The following is an 18,291-nucleotide window of genomic DNA, read 5'->3' as shown; positions in this document are numbered from 1 at the left end:
ATCACTTCTTAAAAAACGAAAGGCAATTTTTCAAAGCATGAATAAGAGCTATTGTGGACGGTGCAGACGCTGTATATAAGCAGTGAAGTACGATGAATTGACTGGCACTGAGTTGGAAAAGCTATACAGAGTCAGGGAGTGTGGGACGTAATTTAATAAAAATAAACTCTTTATATATATACACACGCACACACTCCCAAGGAAGAAATGGAAAAGTAGTTAGGCTGTGGAGCGGGACTTCTAATGCGGTGCTGCCCCGGCCCTCGCTGTCTTGTCCAGCGGCGGGGAGGGGACCCCTCAGTGCCTGACCTCTGTCACCCAGCTGACACCACCCCTGCCTCCAAGACTCCCCCCTTCTTCCCAGGGGCGCGGGAGACGCTCACCCCTCTGCTGGCCCCTTCTGGGCCCTCGTCCTGGCTGAAAGGGTGAAAATTACAAATCTCAAGGAGCTGCGATCAGAAGGGCACCTAGGGAAAATTCAGAGTATCCCGGCCATAAATATCCCGCTTGGAGCGCCTGACGTCAGAGCGGGGCGGGCCGGCCGGGAGGGAGCGAGCGGCGGGAGGAGGGAGCCGGGCGGCGGCGGGTGTCTCGGGCGGGCGGGCGGGTGCAGCCAGGACCGAGCAGCGGAGCGCGGAGCCGGACGGCCGGCCGGGCTGGGGAGCTGCGCGGAGCCGAGCCATGGGGGCCCCGGGGTAGGTGCTGTTGCTGCTGCGCGCTGGGGACTTGGGGGGCACCGCCCCACTGCACTCTCCTGACTTACACTTTCTTGAGACTGCAGAGCCGAGCTGGGAGGCTGCACCTCCGAGGAGGGCGGGCGGGATGTTTTGTTTCTCCAAAGTGTTTGCAGGAACCTGGACCCTGTGCCGGGCTCCCAGGGCCTGTGTGTGTGCAGGATTGTGATCGCGTGTGTTTGCATGCCGGTCTGTCCGTCCTGGGACAGCTGGACACAGGAAATGCCCTCTGGAAAGTTTAAAAAAAAAATCTTCTTTGGTGTCACAAGTGGGTAAACACAGTTGGGGGCCCCAAGCTTACCATGTCCCGGTTAGTGGCTTTTCTCTCTGCAGCCTGCGCCTTCTTGGGGTGGACAGAAGTCTTTCCCAAGTGTCCTGCTCTCACTTGTGGGCCTGGCCTCTAGCCAGCAGGCTGGGCGGCAGCAGCGCTGAGATCTTGATCTCAGGGGAGTGGGACCTTAGGCGGAGAGGGAACATCTCCCACAAAGGGTCCCAGGTTCAGGGCCCCAGCACCTGCAGCCACAGGCTGGGCGCCAGCCCTGACCTCCCAGGAGGTGACACCCTGGTGTGGTGAGAGAAGGAAGGATCTGGACTGGCAGCAGGTAATGGGAAGGAGGATGAAGAGGATGGAGGAAGAGGCGGTCGCGGTGGCTGGACACTGTGGCCCTGGGTCCAACGGTGCCTCAGAGGGATGCCAGTCTCTGCCACACGTGCCCAAGTCGGGGCGGGTGCCAGGTTCCCTGCAAGTGCCGTGTGCAGTGCACCAAACAAGATGCAAACTCTGAACATAAAGAGACGAGTCTGAGCTGTGGAACGGAGGAAGGGGGGGCAGTGGGGAGAGCCAGAGAGATTTTTATCAAAATTGAACACAGATTGCTGAGGTCTGGGCTTGATTTAACTCTTCTCTCTCTGCCGTGGCCACTTCTCCCACAGTTCTGTGGTGGATTCGGAAAGTTCCTGGATAGGTGGAGAGAAAAAAGAATCACATCTTTTCAGGGCAGAGTCCCAGTAGGTTTTCCTTGGAGCTCACATGGGAAGGCAGCCTCTTCCCATCTCTAAAAGGTTTCAGGTTTTGTGTTTCCTAACTGGTGAGTTTGGAGATTTTCTTGCTTGAGTTTTTGCCTAGGACTCAGGGAGCTAGGGCAAGGCGAGGGGCTATGGGGTGCCTCTGGGGACGGGACCTATCAGTTCTGGGTTGCACAGAGCACAGCCCGAGCGTTGTATCAGTAGCTGGATCCACAAACAAGTGACCTGAGCGACCTCGCGGGGAGCTTGGATTTTCAGCTTTGCTCTTCAGATCTCTGGTTTTATGTTTTGCAGTGGAGCCAACTGACAATGGTTGGGTGGGAGGAAGATTACTGGGCTCTCTCCTCTCCTTAGGTCCTAGAAAAATGAGGGAATGAAGGGACGGGAGGAAATCTGGAAATAAAAACAGACCCACAGGAAGTTGAGATTTGGGAAGGATTTTTAAAAATTATACAAATTGACCCCCAGGGAAGCACCATAAAAGACTGCAGTGTCAGACATGGACTCGCTTAAAACTTCGGGAGCACGTTGCTCACTGAAGGAAGTCAACCCCCGGGCGGTGTGAACCAGGGTGTGCATAAACGGGGTGGCTGGGTCCCCGGGGTACGCATGTGCATGTGGGAATAGGAATCCATGAGCGGTCACGGCCTTGGGCGTGGAAGCCTGAGGGGTCCATTCCCTCATCCGTGCTGGGAATCGCATGCCACCCCCACGTCCTCCTCTTAAAAACAGAAAAACAACTGTACTTTTATTGTCTGGTGCCCTGGTGGTTTCTCACCCTGGCTCCTGACTCCTAGCTAAGTTTTCAGAACTTTTCCTGCAGATCCTGGGATGCTGAGGGAATACTTGTGCCCCCATCAGGACAAAAAGAGGACAGAAAATTCTCCTGGGCCTCGGGACTCAGGTGGAGGCAGCAGCAGGGCCAATGGGCAGCTCGGCTGTGTGCTGGGGTGGTGGAGGTGGAAATACTATGCTTTCTTTCTTTAGTCCTTTTCTTTTCCAATTCCCTGCCGCCCAGCACGTTTGAGTTGGCTCAGGGCAGACTCCCTATGCCCGATGCCGGGGAAGGAGGCTGAGGACTGAGCAGACGTGGGAGGGGAGGCACAGAGATTAGGAAGGCGGGGGAGGCTTTCTTCTGTGACTGGAGGGGCCGACAGGAGCAACAGGTTTCCATGTTTGCCCTCATTCCTGTTCTTTAAAAATAGCAGACTAAATCCCCAGGGGCAGAGGCAATCATTTGGAGCAGGATTCCCAGAAATACCCTTGTCCCATCTAGGTGAGCTGAGAGAGAAGAACCGATACCTCCCTCCCGAGGGTTGGTGGGATCTCACCCTGTCTGGGTTTTCCCCGGGGAGGACTCACGCAGTTCACACCCCAGACCCTAGGTGGATCCCCCAGCTTCTGCTACCTGGGCTGACCTTAAGTGTCCTTATGGTGGCCCCTTCCTGTGGCTCCCGCTTGGCTGCTCCTGTCATCTCTGAGATCAAATGGATCCAGAAAGATACAACCTCGGGCCTCCGTGAGCTCCAAAGGTGAATAACCAGCAGAAGGGACGACTTGGGGGTATCAGTGGCTTCGGCAGATGATGACATAGCCAGAGACTCTGTTGAGGACCTGGTGTCATTTAGCCCTGGGTTTCAAATACAGCCTGGCATGATGCAAAGCCTGTAGACTTCTGAGCAGAGCCGCTGTGCGAGCACTGAGCCCCACATGTGAATCAGCAGCTGGGGACACGTTCCTAGCCCTCGTGGGCTTCAGTCTCCTCGTCTGTAAATAGAAGATGGGTACCAGGTTGTTACAAAAGTGACGTTTATGCCAAAGGCCTGAGAACAGAGCTGGGAATGTTGCAGACCATTCGTAAGGCAAACATGGTAGTTCTATGTTTTTAGTTTTTTGGTCTTCAGGAGCTGGTGTTGTTTGGAAAGGACCCCCCCATCCCCCAACCCCCTAAATCCTGCTTCATGTCTTCCATGATGGTGAGCCAAAGGCTGGAGGTTCTGGGACTCGCTCATCCTTCCTTTCTTCCTCTGGGGAAGGGGACCAGTGAGGATTGATTAGCTGGGAGCCTGCTCCTGGAGGTCTCGCCTGGGAACCACTGCTGTGAGCGCCGTCTGAGGTTGTCCAGAGTGGATGGGGTCTGGAGGGATCAGCCTGAGGGTGCTGTGGGGGGTGGTGGTCAGGACAGACAGGGAGGGTAATGGCTTGTAAAGAATGGGAGCTTTGGCCACCATAACCATCTCCAGTGGGTAAAGGTGGGGGCCGCCCCCAACCCCACTTGATCCATTATCCAGGGGAGTGGCAGAGACGGAGAATCCGATGCCTGTGCAAGCAGCTGCAGGTCCTCTCAGCCGTCCAGGGCCTCTCCGTCATCCTTCAAACTGACATTTAAGATTCGAAGATCACATTTGTTTTTGTTTTGTTCAAGTTCTCTCTTTAACGGTGACCTGGGATGACTTTTCAGCTTTTAAGAGGCAGTCAGTGGCCAGCTTCTCTTGAGATGGCCCAGATTGGGGGGTCAGTGAATTCTTCCCTCCTGGCAGTGTGTATTTCTCCAACTCTCTCCCACATTTTTTGGTTTGTTTGTTTTTCATTTCATTAGGAGGTTCTAAAAGTGCACAGTCAAGATGCTGGGGGGAGGAAATGCCTTTGCTTTGAGCTTGGGTATCATTATGCTGGTACTGCCTGAGCTGCTGGAATAGTCAGGGGACATGAGGAGGAGGAGGAGGAGAAGGAAGAGGAGGAGAAGGAGGGAGAGGAGGAGGAGGAGGAGGAGAGGAAGAGGAAGAGAGGAGGAGGAAGAGAGAAGGAGGAGGAGGAAGAGGAGAAGGAGGAAGAGGAGGAGGAGGAAGAGGAGGAGGAGGAAGAGGAGGAGGAGGAGAGGAGGAGGAAGAGAGGAGGAGGAAGTGAGGAGGAGGAGGATGAAGAGGAGGAGGAGGAAGAGGAGGAGGAGGAAGAGGGGAGGAGGAGGCAAGATGCCTGTGAAACTTCAGGCAGTTTTACATCCCTTTAAATCTTAAGCCTAAGAGGAGCTGAGCGATTTGTAGGATTCTCCAAAGTTTGTGGCAAGAGCTTGGGATGAAATGTATCAAGATTGGAGTTCTGGCACCATCAGAACTCTGATGCCAAATGAGTAAGAGAACTACTCCCCCTTCCCGGCACTATTCTGAAAGTGACTCCCATGCGACAAGGACCCGAGAAACCGCTTGGCACTCCGCACCAAGTTAATTCCTTTTCTGTGTCCAGATCTAAGCTCATGAAAGCGCAAGGGTTTGGACATTTGTCCTTATGTTAAAATAAATAAGCCAATTATTTGAGGCTTAAGAACATTGCTCCAAAGGTCAGCTGGCTCAGCCTGGAGACGGAGAGCTTGAATGCAACGTGGAGCAGGGCTTAGCGCGCCCCGTGCCCAGCCAAAGGCAGCCCCTCGTGACCTCCTATTGGAGTAAAAGTCAGACGTCAGTGCTGGCTGACCCATGAGCCTGGGCGCTGGGGGACTTCTCCATAGATCTTGTTTGAAAAGTCCCAAACACCGTCTTGGTTCAAAGAATCGCAGTCAGAACTCAGTTGAAAGAATTCAGCAAGGCAGCACTGAGGAGATCCAATCACGAGGATGCCGAGGTCCCTCCACGTGTTAAACAAGTTTTGCAGCAGGAAACATCACAGCTGTACCACGACGCCGGTGCCGGCCACATGCTAGAGCCCCAACTCTGAGGGCTGAAAAAGAGCTACCGTGTTTCACATGGCAGGTAGACCACTGTCCTTCTGTGGGCCTTAACCCTGGCTGCCCATAAACATCACATAGAGAACTTGTGTGAGCATCACTACCTGCCTCCACCCCGCCCCCACATAGACCAGTTAGAGTCTCGGGAGGGAGGGACCCAAGCGCCTATGCTTCTGCGTGTTTCCCAGACGATCAGCATCTCAGTTGAGAACCACTGATCTAAGGAGCGTGACAAGTGACTGCTAAGGATGTCGGGCATGGTCAGAGCACACGGGCCAGGCTCTGCGGGGATTAATGCCTGGCGGGGATCTCTGTAGCCCCAGACCCTGGACTGGAGCAAGGCACAAGGAAGACACTCATTGGTGGAATGAATGAATGAATGAACAAAATACTATGGCAAGGATCTTGCAAGTTCATCAGCCTGTTCCCGTGGGTCACTGTGTTTTAAAAATAAAGTCTCACAGGAGCATGGCTGTGCCCGTTTATTCACGAGTTGCCTCTGACTGATGTCATGAGACAGTGGCCAAATAGGGTCGGTGTGATGGAGACTGCACGGCCTACAAAGCTGAAAGTGTTAATGTCTGATTCCTTACGTCAAAGGTTTCCTGGTCTTTTTTCTGGCTCTCAGATGTGACAGTGCCCACATAGTAACTTAGGGATGATCAGAACAGCATGACCACTACGAAACAGGCTCTAGAATCAGAAATATCCCTGTATGATTCCTGGCTCTGCTGCTTGCCTACTGTAAGACCTCGTACGTTATCCTGCCCGAGTCTCAGTTTTCTCATCTGGAGAATGGGGGGTGATAATAAAGTAACACCTCCTTTGCAGAATGGGTGGGTGAGAGGGTTGTCAGCCCCCAGCTGAGAGCAGTGGCTTTGATGGATGGTTGTACTCTATGGCAATTAGGCAAATAGAGACAAAACCAAGTAGACTAAAGTAAAAATTAAAACCCAGCAACATGGATATTGGAGTAGGAAAGAATCAGCATAAGAAAGTTGGTGTAGGGAAGACATGTCAGGTTTCTGAAATGTGGGGTGTCCTTGCAAGACGGCATGGGTCATGCCTTGGCTGTACGAATGGGGTACTCCTGTCTGGCCAATTGTGGTTGCCAGGAATTTCCACCAGTCCCCAAGGGTTAGCTCAGGTTTTCTGGCATTGAATTTAGCTATGAGAATGTTTCAGAGCTATGTCCTTGACATGGTTCCCTTTACCTGGAAGATACTTCCTGCTTCTGCCTTTCTGGTGGCATCCTTTTGGGTTTGCTCAGGTGCCCCCTGCTCCCAGATTCCCTCTGCAAGGCTTCCCACAGCCACACTTTCCTCCTGAACCCCACCAACATGCCCCCACTATGACATTAAACACATGTGTTACAGCTAGGGAAGGACCAGGTCTCTGTGCTAAGTGACACTGTAGAATCCATACCCGAGAGTGAAGGAATGTGTTAGACCTTTGATTAAACAAATCAAGACCCAGTTAACCCTTTAAGAATGAATAAAACTTGCTCAGGAACTGGTGGAATTCCACAAGCTAGTCCCACAGCCAATTGGGTGGATGAGAGCTACCAGTTTACAGAGGACGTGGACACGCGCTGTCCTCCTCCCTCCACCGTTTGGTGGCCCCTGCCATCTGGATGCTTCTGGGGAGTATTGAGGGACACAGAAGGAAGGAAGAAACTTAATCCCAGCTCCTTGACTCCTTGTCAGCAGATGTGGTGAGAAGTTGCGTTTTGGCTTCTCTGGGCTTTTCATGTATATGGGCCAAGATAATTGGAAGTTGGCTGGGTATGGTCCGTTTTTATTAGCCTAGGAGGAGCCAGAAGCATGGTCACAGATAATAGCAAACAGCAGATAATCCCCGACTTTGCTCGTTGACTGTAAAATGGGTTGCAGGGATTTTATGGATTTTGGTGTCAGATTTGTTTTGATGGCAGATTATCTCTGTGTCCACATCCGTACCCCTTTGCTCTCTGTCTCTATCTGCCATCTCCATCATGTGTGGCTGTGGAGACAAACATAGATAAATATTTCTTTGAATCATCCCCAAATGGACAATGTGGGCTGCCTCTCTGAAGGAGAAGGAGGAGAGAAATGCAACAGTATTTCTGTGGAGGCCCCCACGATGCACTGTACGCCACGTGGATAATTTTTTAAAGCTATTGTTTTTGATGGCTCCATCTTATGAGCACGGTTCTTCCCTGCTTACACAAGAGGATCAACGGCATGCCGATGTAGGTAGAAAGCTCATCACAGATCCCCTACCACCTGGGTATTAGTGTTGACAGCCTAGGAGCTTAGTTTCCCCGTTCATGCAAATACCCATGGTGTGCACACAGGTGTGGGAGGGGTGTGCTTGGGCGTGTGCTTTACACTGACACCGAAGTCTTACTGTGCACGTTTCTCTGCAACACATTTTTCTTCCCCCAACTGTGCACATCAAGGGGACCCCTGTAATGGGTCCCATTTGCTTTTACTTTTTAGAGTTTCTTTATGCTTAGACATACTTGGCTTCATAAACGTGAGATGATGGTCTGCTGAAGAGGGTGTTGGTTTCCTTATCCGTCCTTGTTAAATGAGGTTATGTCCTGGCCCTGGATGATTACCCTGAGTCTCCCTGATGAAGCATCTTTCTTACATCACCCAAGGAAACTTCGCTTTGGCTCTTAGGCTGAGTGATGGGGTGCCCATGGCCTGGTGACCACGTGGGCTCTGAGTTCACATTACATGTGTCTCCAGGTTTGGGGAAGCAATGGGATATCAGGCCCCGTGGCTGCTGTGTTGTCAGCTTTCTGCTACTATAACAAATACCTGAGGTTATTTACAAGTTATTTATAATTTACAAGAAAGAAAGATTTATTTTGGCTCAGGAGATTTCAGTCCATCATGGGTTGGCCTGGTTGCTTTTGGATCTGAGCAAAGGCCGCAGATCATGGCAGGGAGCAGGTGGTGGGTGCAGGACTGGACTGCAGAAAACAGAAAGGGGGTGGGGTTCCCCTCCTTCTTGCAAGGACACAGGCCTGGGGACCTCAGACCTCCCATTAGACTCTTCCTCTTAAAGGGTCCATCCTTTCCCTGCTGGGGACCATGTAGGGGACATTCTGGGTCCAAACAACAGCACAGCCCTTCTTCCTGACTTCATTGGGTCCGCACAGTTCCTAAGCATGCAGGTGACATAACAGGAAGTACCAGAGACTGACATTTACATTGGCACTGTCCTGATGAAGCGACTCAGGCAGTGTGGCGTAATGGTGGAATCAGATTGTCTGGCTAGGTCCAAATCCCCGTGTTGTAAACACTGGGCTCTGCCCCCAAGACCTCCGTTAGGGCTGAGCTCCCAGCTGCAGGGAGTGCTGGCCACGGTCAGCCTTCTTAGAACACAGACACTTGCTCTGCTGTGGTCACCTCTGACCACGTGGCCTCTCAGTCTCTCTGCATTCAATGGCCCTCAGCCCTGGCCCCGCTGCTCTAACATGGGAACCCAGCTTCCAGCTCCTAGTGGGGTCAGTGGAGGCCTTTTCTGAGGCTGCATGGGAGGCCTTGCCCAGCACTGCGTCCTGCCTTTCCCTCCCTCCCTCCACGCCGTGATCCCCAAGTCCCTTCCTGTTAGATTTCTGCCCCTGTGCTCTGTCCCAGGGTCGGCCTGACCGCACAGAGTGAGCTCATGACTCGACTTCTGTGGCCGCTTTCATTTGTCTCTGCCCTGTGCTTATCTGAGGGGTGCAGGTGTATTAAGGTGGATGCATGACCTGGTGGCTTTGTCACAAGCCAGCCTGGAGCAGGGGACCAGACACGATGACCCTTGGGAATTCCTTCCAGGCTTCTTTGAGATGAAAGAGGTGATCTCAGGGGGCCCTGCTTGTCCCCGGGAGCCTCTTCCCTGCCTGCCTGAGGATTCACATCATGCCTGCATGGGTCTCTCTGCCAAACCCGACTCCTCCGTGGGGTGTTTGTCTCTTCCTCCTTTGTCCCCCCGACACGTGGTCTTTGGTACTGCGTGCTGACCATTCCGCCTGGCAGGTTATGTACACTGATCGCCTGGCCTGTGTGCTAAACAAAAGCTCGCCTGTGTGATGAATGGTTGATACACAGGCTGGGGATCCAGGTTCACAGCTCCGCATCAAACACCCTCCCAGGGTCCACGTCAGGACTCACTTCCGCTCCCCCAGACACCCTGACCCTGGCCTCAAGTACCCCGAGCAGGGCAGGGATGGCAAAGGGCAATTCCGGGTCAGTGAGGAGATCTGTCAATATTTCCACAGGGCCAGAGGCCGGTTTGAAGTTAATCTGCAACAAATTCAGAGTTTCTGTGGACTTTGGGTAGTAGAAGGACCAGCTATTTCTTTTTTTCTTCCTTTTTTTAGTCTCCATCCATAGATTCAGCAAGTTTGTCCCCTGGGAGGCGGTACTCTGGCAGCTGCCCAGAGATAGCGCTGGGAACCGCTCTGGTGCTGAAAGACACACATCGCCATCGCCGCCGCCCTGCAGACACCGAGCTGTTAGGGTCCCCGGCTGCCCGCACGGGGCTGCACTGGCTGAGCTGGTGAACAGACAGGCGCTGGGTTCACACAACCTCGGACGCTGACCGGTTCTTGCTAGCTCTGTGACCCTGTGTCTCTCAGTGCTTTTTTCCTTTGTCTGTAGAAACAGTTCTGATGAAGTTCTGATGAAGCCTGGTGGCACATGCCTGGAATTCCAGCATTTGGGAGGGTGAGGCAGGAGGGTTGCTGCAAATTTGAGGTCAGCCTGGGCTACAAAGTGAGTTCAAGACCACCCTGAACTGCAGAGTGAGACTGTCTCAAAAAGACAAAAAAAAAAGGGGGTGGGAGGGGAAGAAGAAAATACCAAGTTTGACCCATGACTTGCACATAGTAAGTGCTAAACAACGTGGCGTCGGCACAGGTGAATTGGCGATGATGATGATGAAGAAGAAGCAGGGGAGGGGGGGAGGGGAGGAGGCGGCGTAGGGTGCCGTGTTTCCTGGCATCCCGCACCCAGTCTGACACAGAGTGGCAGCTTCGTAAACATTTATTAAGTCAAGGCGTTCCTCTGCTTTCTGTTGAGTATCTGTGCAGCTTTCTACGAAAGAAAGAAATATGGTTTCCTTCCTTAAATTAGATTTTTATATTAACTTTTCTTGGGAGTTTAATATAATTCAGAAAATATGAATCTAGAAGTCTATAACTCAACAGTTCTGCACAGCACGGGCACAAATGTGTAACCAGAGCCAAACTCAAGAATCACAACCCCCGGAGCCCTTCCGGTCCCCCTCCCCTCCCCAGGGAGCCTCCTGGGCACCGTCCTCTGGTCACTGCCTTCTGTAGCCTGACTTCCAGCACCAAAGATTGGTGCTGCTGAGTTCTCGAACTTGGTAGAAATGGAATCACACTGTGGGTACGCGTGTGTCTGGCTCCTTTTGCTCGTGGTGACGTTGTCTGTAGACCGTCTATTCTCACCATGGTGAACTGAACTATTCCATTATGTAGCCACAGCACGCTTTGTTTATCTGTTCTTCTCTTGCTGGATGTTTGGATGCTCTCCAAGCACGGGGCTGTTGGGAACAGTCTCACTATGACTGTTTGTGCACCTGTTGTGTGAACATGTGGACACTTTTGTGCTGGTTTGCTCCTGGGAGTGGACGGGTTTGGAGTGCATATGCTAAGCTTTTGCAGGCTCTGCCAAACGGTTTGATGAAGGCGTTGTGGTCTGGTGCGTCTCACTATCTTTCAGGATGAAGAAGCAGGTCCATTTTGATAATGCAGGGGCTGGAGGCAGGGGATACACTGGGATTCCTGAGATGCCCCATCTCCTGTGTACCAGGCTCTGAGCTTGGTGTTTTCACCGCATCAATGCCACTTACTCCTTGATGGCCACCATCCCACGAGACAGGTGTTATCAACCTAGTCACGGGTGGAAGACTGAGATGTGGATGAGGAAACTTACTAACTTTCCAAAGTTCATATTAGCAAGAAGCTCTCAGGATTACACTGTGAAACAGGGATGCCTGAATCAAAGCTCATGAATTTGGGGTCCCTGGCTTTGGCTTCCATGCTCAACAGAAGACAAAGACACACACAGACTTGGGGTTGTCCTTTGAGACCTGTGCAGATGTGGGGTGGAGGTGACTGAGAGGGGAAGCCTGCCAGAAGGAGCAGAGGGAAGGCAACTCAGTGACCTTGGGGAGCCGCCCTGCACGCTTGCTGGAGGCTGTTGGAAAAGATTCTGGAAGCCCAGGGCAACCACGTAATTGACTGTCTAAACCTGAACCCTTCAAGTGTGAAGAGGGCACAGTCCCAGGTAAACAGGGATGCGTGCTCACCTTCTGGAAGAATGAGTGGGCACTGCTGTCTTGGTCACCGAAGCTGCACACATTATTAACTCCTTTGAAACGCAACATGTCTATCTGGGGTTTGCTCTGATAGGATGCTGTTATGGTTTATATCTAGATGCCCCTCCCAAGCCTCATGGGCTTACAGGTGGGGCTTTGAGAGGTAACTGGATGATGGCTGTGTGATACAGGTTCAGCCCACTGAGAGGTTTAGCGTACTACTGGGTGTGGATAATGGCTTTTACTGAAGATGAACGACCCATCCTGGGTGTGGGCGGCACCAACCAGTAGGCTTACAGATGGACTCAAAGTAGCGGGGGAGAGGAAGTCTTGTTGCTCCTGCCTGCCCTGCATGGACTGTTTCTCCTCTTGGATGCTCCTGCCTTGGAGCCAGCCGACTCTGGACTGAAACCTCTACCAACTGGGAGCTAAAGTAAAACTTTCCTCCTTAACTTAAGAGTATCATATATTTTGTCCCAAAAAGTAAGCCAGATGCACTTCTGGTCTCTTCTGTGCAGAGACAGGGTCTGTATGACTTTCATTCTTCACTCCCCACACCACTCTTGCTCAAATAGGGGATCTGACAAGGTATGCTTCCTCTGCCAGAACCAATCACTAGTGAGGTCCATCTTCCAACGATGTTCCTAGAAGGCCAGGTTGGTGATTTGGCCATTGTAGTCTCAGTAGTGCCCATCTCGGGGATGGGCACAGCCAGTTCTCCTGGAATACATGCTGTGTGCTCCATCCATCCACGTGCCCAACCCTTCTCTCTCACAGTCACTCACGTGCACAGAAGGAGAGCTGCATTTAGATTCTTCGTTTTGCTGAGCTGATTACTAGTGCACTGGTCTAGAAAGAGAAGTTTGTGATGTGTGTCCAGGTGTGCCCGTGTCGGGTGTGCATGCACAAAAAGGACAGAATAAAAAGGAGCAGCTTCGGTAGTGGCAGGAGATATTATATCAGGGCATTTGGCACAGATCTAGGTTCGAGTCCCTGCCTTGCTTTTGCTGTTTAGCTGAACTTCTGGAGATAAGCAACTGAGCATTTCTCAGCCTTAGTCTCAGCCACGTGTAACGTGGAAATGTCAGCGGTCTCCGGGATACAGGACGGAGGGACATCTGAGTGATGGAGCGCAGACTTGTGGGAGTGCTTGGAGCACTGCACTGTGCTGTGTGATTCTTGGTCACTGATAGATGCAGTCATTCAACAAACATTTGAGAAGGGTTGGGTGTAGGGCACTGTGTGCTGAGCCAGGTCCCAAGAGTGAGTCCAGGAGCAAATGTCACTGTGCCTCCCAGGCTCTGGTTCTGCTAAAGGGAGGTGACAGCGGATATGTGGCAAGCCCGCAGGGCTGGGACTTTTATTAATAAATGCAGAGGGAATCAGCAAATTCTTCAGGGCCCTGGGGATTTGATGTGGGTGTCCACACTAAGGATGTGAAGGGTAATTAATTTCTTATTAAGTCCAGAGCTGCATTCCACTCGAGCAGCAGCAGGCAGCTCCAGCCTCCTCCTGTGTGTGTGGCAGCAGCTTTGGGGTGGCATCCTGGCCCCCAGTGTGGGTTCCTGGGGTGGACTACTGGGACCCAACATCTAATTCCATCCCTTACCGGGAGAGTATCCTTGGAAGCTGAGCCTCAGGTTCCTGATTGGTAAAGTGGTGTCAATAATAGTACCAACCTCCAAAGGATGATAAAATTAATACATATAGAATGCTTAGGGCTGGGCCTGGGACACACTGCACACCACCCACCTCTGTATTATTTCCCTGATTCCAAAGAAGCTGCTCAGTTACCCAGGCTAGGCTCAAACTCGTGATCCTCCTGCCTCAGCCTGCTTCACTGCTGGGGGTACAGACGTGCACCACCATGCCTGGCTGCAAGGTGTGGTCTACATCCTCACCCAGAAGGTCTTATTTCCATCAGTACTCTGCTATTGGCTCTTGGAGAAGAGAGATGTTTTCCTTTGGAAACACAGATCTAAGCCTCCTGGAATGATGAAGTTGAAAACCACGTGACCCCTGCTCGCCTGCACTTGCAAACTGGCTCCTCTACTGCCACCATCCTTGTGCCAGGTGGGAGTCACAAACCCTCAAAGTGGTCAAGAGTGTCACAGGGAAGGATCTAGGAGCAGTCGGGGCAGTGAATGTGCGCTGCTCCCAGCAGCCAGAAGTTGGCCCGGTGGTTCCTGTGGGTCCGACCTTTTGTGTTGTCCACGTGGTCGTGTGTCTTCCACGTGACAGGCACAGTGAAAATACTCAGGATTCTTCCTAAGTTTTGCCAACAAGCTGGGCACGGTGACCTGCACCTGTGACTGTGGCACTCTGGGAGACTGAAGCAGGAGGATTGTAAATTCAAGTCTAGCCTAAGTGGCAGTTTAGCCACTTAGCCAGATGCTGTCTCAAAATAAAACACACACAAAAAAAGAGGGCTGGGGATAGAGCACAGTGCAAAAGTGTGGGTTCAATCCTTAGTACCACAAAAATATGAATGGTGACACCACCATGTTGCTTGGGCATCGTCAGAACTGCATCAGGTGCCTTGTGTAGGGCTCTTCGGTGTGGCTCATTTAAAACCCTCTGCCTCACAGCCAGGGTGCAAAGGGGTCCCTGTCTCTGCTGCCAGCCACAACCTCCCCTTCCTGGCCCCCCTCTTTCCAGTGCCAGAGTAAGAAGTACCCAGCTTGTTCAGATGTTTGTAACTTGAAAGCCAAGTCTCTAGAACTACACAGCCAAGTCTCTAAGGTTAGCTGTGTATTCTAACCCAAGGCGATGCTATAGGAGAGCCAGCATCCGAACAGAGCCCAGGCTTCTTTGGAATCAGGGAAATAATACATGAAAATCACAAAGAGACCCCACCCCCCTCATCTGATTGGAAGGAAAGTCACATGCATCATGTTTGATGTGGACCCAAAGATAGATCCGTTTTACTGAGAGTAGCATTAAACTGATACAAACACTTCAGAGAGCAATTTGGTGTCATTTAGAAAATTGAAGCTCACTTACCTATGACGCTGCAGTCTCATTGCTGTGTGAGTTTAGAGAAAGTCTGATACGTGGGGGAAGGAGCGTGTTAAGGAATATTCCCTACAGCACAGTCTTTCAGAGTTAAAAAAAGCAACATGTCTATCATCTACCAATGCCGGTAGATGATAGATGATAGATGACACCAATGCAGGCAATAGTTTGAAATACACATGCGAAAGATACTATGGAATACAGTGGAGAAAAAAGGTGCTAGAGAGACATATTACGGAAACGCATTCCCAGGAAAACGAAAATCCCATTGCCACTAAGTTTAAAGTTATGCAAGATCATGCTCTTTTATTTATAAATATTTGCATAAGTAATTGAAGTATAAAATTATGTTTTGGAAAAAAAATCACAAAATTCAGAGAGATGACCCCTTAGGAGATGGCTATTTATATCTGTACTATTTTAATTGTTAAACTGACTGGTGGATACACAAATGTTTATGCCCTGACTGGGATTTTTAGATATCCAAAATAGTTTGTAGTTTAAAGTTAATTTTATAGAACGGAGAGAAACTTCTATTTGGTCTCCCAGAAGTTGCTTGTCCCTTACTCCAGGTCCATTTGGGACATTTTAGGTAGCTGTGATGTCTCCAGATAGGCTGTTTGTCCAAACTTCTGCATGAGTCAACCCCACCTGCACAATAGAACTGCTGTTTCTAAGATGAGCATCTTGACCTCTTTTTTCTGACCTTAGGATTTGCTGGGGCTGTATTTTGTTATGCTGGTGGAGAGGGAAAACAGTGTCCCTGTAGCTGAAACCAAATGCGGCTTGGGGGCTCACTCCCCCAGAGCCCTTTTGCAAAAGCCTCCTCTCCCATCCCTCCCTTGGGAGTTACGGATTTTTTTCTTGCAAGTGTGAGAAAGTGATCAGAGCCCCCAGCCTGCCATTGTTTTGCTAGGGACACAGGACCAAGTAGTTCTTGTTGCCCCAAGCATGAAAGAATCTTTCTCCCCAGCTCTGCCTAGTCCCTACAGAGTTCTCCTTCTCTGTGGTTTTCATTTGTCTATAACCAGGACTCTGCTCCTTTTGCAGACCTGGCTGGAAGCGGGGTTGTGCCCATCCCTGGGGATTCCTTCACTTCCTTTGACTTGACAGGCCGCCATGTTGACTTCTCTGAGGGTCTTAATGAAATGCAGGGGAGTCAGCATCTTTGTGTGCCTCACTGTCACAGCTCCCCTTCCTGGGAATCTGGTGTGACCCCAGTTGTAGTGCCTGTGTTGGCCTCAAGTGGCCTGTCCTGGCTTGACCCCACCTTGAATCTCTGTCTGTGCTACCACAATGAGTCCTGTCCAGTGAACGGTGCTTGCCTTGGGGACTGGAATGGTGGGTGGCTTTTCCTTTCTGTGTCTTGCTTATTTATACAACTTATAATTGATCTTAATTAGAAAGTTGAGAATTCTGTGAACTGGGGACTTGTTTGAGGAAAGAGAGCTGCTCTGAGAATGGATGTTACAGTCTGTACCAGTCGGGCTCCAGTCAGAAAGCAGTCAACGCTCCTGAGTCCTGCTGTCTCGTTACGTGTCCTTCCTTCCCACGGGCACTGGAAGCTCAGGCACATGGGTGTTGCCTTCCATCAGCCTTGAAGGACAGGAGCAGGGCAGAGGGGGCCAGGGAGTGGGTGGAGGCTGTGATCAGGGAGCACCCAGCAACCATTCTGTCTCTTACAGCTGAAGGCTCAGGCACAAGGAGGGGTCTCTTCTGATTGGCTCTTGGGCACCTTGGATTGTGGTTTTGGATTGGTTGAAGGGGCTCAGAGAGGAAGGGAAAGTGATAGGGTCGGGGGCAGGCTTATCAGGCTCTAAATTCACTGCAGCCCATAGAGTGGATGCGTCTTCCCTTAACACCACTGAACTCGGAGCTCCCAAGGCTTAGACCCTGGACTGGGGGAGACCTGGTGTGAGCCCCTTCTCAGTGACACACACCGTGTCCATCCTCAGTGCCATGACACAAGAGGGTGAGAAGCCAAGGACGCCCCTGCCCAGCGCTCACCTTGCACACGATAATGACCCTCAAACCATGTCGGCGGCCACCACGTCATCTTCTCTCTGAAGGTCAGTGGCAATCGCTGCTTGGAAAGAGGGGGCAGCGCCCCGGATCCTGCGGCCTTTCTTTGAGTCTCTTGGTTTTCCTCGCTCATTGCCCGCATCCTGTGGATGGAGCTACCTGCATGGGTGGCTGCAGGGAATGCTCAGGGCTCAGGAAACCTCAGTGGTTACCTCTGCACTGATGGAACACCAGCTTCCCACGAGGGTCCTGGAGAAGAGCGGTCCTGTGGCTAAAGACAGAGAAACAACACGCTTCCCTCCTCCCTCCGCTTCCCCCTCTGGAGCCGCAGTGCCCCGGGCAGCCCTGCAGGAACAGGCTGACTTCGTGACCTCTAAACTACCACCCCCTGTGTGTTTAGCCAAGGGGACTTTTTCAGAGGACACCCCAGAGAACTAACTCTTGAGGTTTGTATCGGTTACAGTTTGTGTTCATCCGTGTGGAACAGAAATCCGAGTAGAGCTGCTCTGTCAGCCAGGGGTTTTTCTTTTTCTTATGCAACAAGTTCGGCAGGCGTTGGTAGAGTAGTTTCAGAGTATCACCAGGGACTCAGGCTTCCTCTATCGCTCTTTCTCTCTGTCTTCTTTAGAATGAGACTTTTGTCTTTGTGCTTAGGGCTTCATGGTTACAAGAAGGCTGCACCCCGACCCTGCCAATCTTCACATCAGCATTCCAGGTAGGACGGAAGATCGGATGAAACTTCGGTTCTCCCTACCAAGCTTCTACAAAAGTCCCACCCAGAAACCTGTCAAAATGGTGTTACACAGAGGTCTCAAACTGCAGCAGTGTCTAGGGAAAAGCTGGACAGTTTTTAACTGCCTGCCACAAGAGAGGGCCCTGTGAGTACGGAGGAGAGAGGAGACACAAGGTGGGCCATTAGCATCGTGTATGGCATCGATCCAGTCTTTGCTTCTATCTTCTGCAGGTCGATTCTAAAAACAAAACAGAAAGAGAAAGCAAAATGCAAACTTTTATGGTCAATAGAAAATACAAATTCTAAGCCACAAGGCCCTGGGGCTCACAGCCCCTTGTGAAGATGCTGTTGGTGCTGGCCCCTGTGCCTGGGGCCGCGGGCACTCTTGGGGATGGCAGGCTCCTGTCGGGACTGTCCTTGGCTTAGTCCCAGTCCCCGCCCCACAGTCTCCAGTCCTAAGCTGGGAAGGACACAGAGCCTGCTCCCGTGCAGGGCCCGCTGCTCTGTCTTCTCGGCTCCCTTCCCAGGTGTCCCCAGAGGCCACCACCAATCACGCAGGCACAATCTCTGCCCCCCTGTGTTTCGAAGGCCTCAGTCCCTGGTGTTCTGGGTCACCTGGGCAGCCCTTAGTTCTCCTAAGGGGTTTGATCTGGCACCCGCCCCAGTCCTGCCTGTTGCCCCTGGTGAGCTCGGCGTGGTCAACAGCACGGGCAGCT

The 18,291-nt window shown here is 51.7% G+C and overlaps 1 protein-coding gene and 1 long non-coding RNA gene across 4 annotated transcripts in view; one reads left to right on the top strand and one right to left on the bottom strand.

The window, feature by feature from the left end:
• Positions 1-139: 139 nt before the first annotated feature.
• Positions 140-2,338, bottom strand: LOC134473699 (uncharacterized). Its single transcript, XR_010044088.1, has 2 exons — positions 764-2,338; positions 140-467 (listed from the first exon to the last, which is right to left on the bottom strand). It is a non-coding gene; the product is annotated as an uncharacterized LOC134473699 (long non-coding RNA).
• Positions 545-18,291, top strand: part of Daam2 (dishevelled associated activator of morphogenesis 2) — a 103,427-nt gene continuing 85,680 nt past the window's right edge. For 2 of the 3 annotated variants that reach the window (XM_003473882.5, XM_005005397.4), the window contains exon 1: positions 545-695. The gene's annotated coding sequence lies outside the window, so the exon portion shown is untranslated. Of the gene's footprint in view, positions 696-17,536; positions 17,558-18,291 lie in introns of those variants that run through there. The other variant, XM_063238931.1, reaches the window with a different exon arrangement.

Source organism: Cavia porcellus, unplaced genomic scaffold (assembly GCF_034190915.1).
Source record: "Cavia porcellus strain 051 isolate PalLab524CR breed Dunkin Hartley unplaced genomic scaffold, mCavPor4.1 scaffold_28, whole genome shotgun sequence".
NCBI lineage: Eukaryota > Metazoa > Chordata > Mammalia > Rodentia > Caviidae > Cavia > Cavia porcellus.
Note: the sequence above shows the minus strand (reverse complement) of the source record. Positions and strands in the feature narration are given on the sequence as shown.